Genomic DNA, 2,961 nt, shown 5'->3' with positions numbered 1-2,961 from the left:
GTTTTTGTTCTATTCGTATACCTACAAAAACCAAGTATATCAGTCTATCTAATATTCAAACTAAAGAATTTTTATGTATATCTCGTAATTTAGATTTGTCGATGAGAGAACCATCTTGAGTCACGAAAGCAACATAGACTCTCTTCGGCTCTCTTTTCACGATGCGAAAGAACAATCGTTGCCCCGGAAAATTCTAAGATATCGAAATTTACAAAATTATCAAAAGAGAACGCCATTCACACGACTTATCTCGAGATTATTATGATTGCGATGTTGTCGGTAGAGTGGAGGAGGTCGCGTGTCGCGATGTGATATATCTCATTATAGATCCCGTCTAGACGACCTGAGGGTATCACGCGGTGAAATAATCAATATTTCCCGAGGGTTCGCAAGTCCAAGTGTCTCGGGGTGCACTCGCCAGTCGCGATTTCGTTATTAATGAAGAACAAAGATATACAGTCGTTGCTCCAAGGTTCGTCGAACCTCGAGTGTGTAGGGTGGGCATCCTTGAACTTGGCAAGAACGAATAGAGTGAGAAGGGTATGTGTGCATATCGATTGCATATAGGCGTATCATTCGTCTCTAGATAAAAGCAACGTATAATTCTATACATAACCGTGTTTGCTTTAAATATTACATAAAAGATAAAAATAACAATAACAAGAGTAAAGTTATTCATTCAACTAAAGACTTTATAACATTACTACACATAACGATAAAAATCTTTGTTCATATAAGGTGAACGTTTGTCTTATATATTCCTCTGATAAGTTAATATTTATAAAAGCTTAAATATAATGTAAGCTACATTATCAATATCGCACCGAAAAGACAATACATTATATAAAGTAGGTGATGATACTATTGGAGATAAATTGACGCGCGTCGTGTATGTTGCAGGTCTACTTTCTTCTTCAGAATTACGAATTGTATGTACGTAATTAAAGCTTTCTATCTTCTAAAATGATACTCTCGATGCAACTGTCGATGAGATTTCTCGAAAATATATTAATAAAGACAAAAATCTATCATTCTTCGATTTTAATTCGAAAAATTGTTATTCAAATCAATTTATCAGATGTATTCTTGAACCGTAAAAAAAGAAGGAAGAGACATGTTACAATAATATATATTTTATAGCATATACGAAATAAGTAACATAATTACTAGTGTAATGATAGAAAAGGTTTAAGACAAATATTCTGTGTAAAAGAAGAAACTTTAAAGCAGCGCTATATAAGAGCAGCGACCCTGACCGACACGCTTCGTAGATTGCAGAATTTGCATCATGTTGCTTGCAACTCGAGCCGAGCGTAATCGCGGCCTCATTCGACAACATTGGACAAATAGTAATTCAGACACAATTGTACAGAATCAATGCCGTAGAAAACGATTATCGTTAACATTCTGAAGCTTCCGGAGGGTTCTTTAAAAGCTTCATAAACTGGCTAACAAGAATTAAATCAACAAAGTGACGATTTCTGATTTGCCACTCAATCCGTGTAAAACGTGTTGAAGGCGAAATTTAAATAAAAAAAATTACGAAACACACACACACACACACACGCGCGCGCGCTCGCACACATGGAACGATTTCAATTTGAAAAAAGTGGAACAGTTAAAAAACTGTTCTCTTTTTGAAATAAAAAATATCTCTGTGATTTTTTAGCATGAAATTATCAACGATCATGACAAGCCTCTTGCTGATTAGATAACGTAACAACTCTACACTATTTTTATTATGGTCTAGTGATTCAGTGATTGAGTAAAGGCGATTAACAAGCGCGAGTCACGAGTCACAACGATAAAAAGCACTCAATAAAAATATAAAAAATAGCACGATAGAAAAAAAAAGAAAGAGAGGTAATAATATCTTTATTAGCAATTTTAAGCAAGTGTATAACTCGCTCCGTACACTGACAAAAAAATATAATTTAATTTTAATAAATATTTAGTTCAATACTGCCAATATTTACTAAATATTTACTTACAGTAAGTAAATATTTGTTCAATAAGAAAAATGATTATTAAATCAAATTAACATTTCTTGTATCAAATACATATATCTTTATAAATATTTAGTTGGCAATGTTCAACTATATTTATTTATAAATTTTTATTAAATTTATTAAAATTGACTATATTTTTTTTCAGTGCAGATATACGTGATAAATTTGCAACAAAGCATCGAATATTTGTAGGACATTTTTATAAGAATCGCAATTAATTCAGTGTGCGAGATTTATCATGATTATTGTTCGGTTTTCATTGCACAGTTTCGCGATTCTTACACGTTAATCTTCCCTCGATAAAGTTAATGCGATCCTATATATGTTTTATGGAATTTTACTGAAGTTTTTACGTAATCGGCGGAAGAAGTAATGATAGTTTCAATTGTTACATGTACTATTTATAGTTTAAAAGACAATTAAGCAGGAATCACGCAATCCCATGAAATGCTGAAACATATTTTAATTCGCATCAAATTAGGACAGGGTTTTTTCGTTCAGACAACCGATCCCGGTGTGCGAATTCGACGCGACGGGAGGAAAGGAGTGCCGTCATCGCTGGAAGCGGACCATTATACACATGTTCTTTACTGGATTGATGAGGTAATACTGGCGATTACTTTTGTCGCGATGATGACGCGACGGTAGTAACGACGATATATACACGACACAGATCGCACGTCCATTATTCCGATAGAAACTTGAAAACCAGTATCTATTTCGTGGACACGTGAATTTATTCTTATATTTATATTAGAGACATTTCATGTCTCTTTTAACAATCTATTAATGAATTTATCTTGAAACACTTATAATATAATAGGCGCTTATCGTTCCAATTTTATCTTCTGTAATATCTTCTGTAAGTATTATAGATTGCACGAGAAAGAATCTCCATTGATACGTAATGTATATATATATATATATATATATATATATATATATATATATA

Source organism: Atta cephalotes (assembly GCF_000143395.1).
Source record: "Atta cephalotes unplaced genomic scaffold scaffold00004, whole genome shotgun sequence".
Taxonomy (NCBI): domain Eukaryota; kingdom Metazoa; phylum Arthropoda; class Insecta; order Hymenoptera; family Formicidae; genus Atta; species Atta cephalotes.
This window is presented reverse-complemented; position numbering follows the sequence as displayed.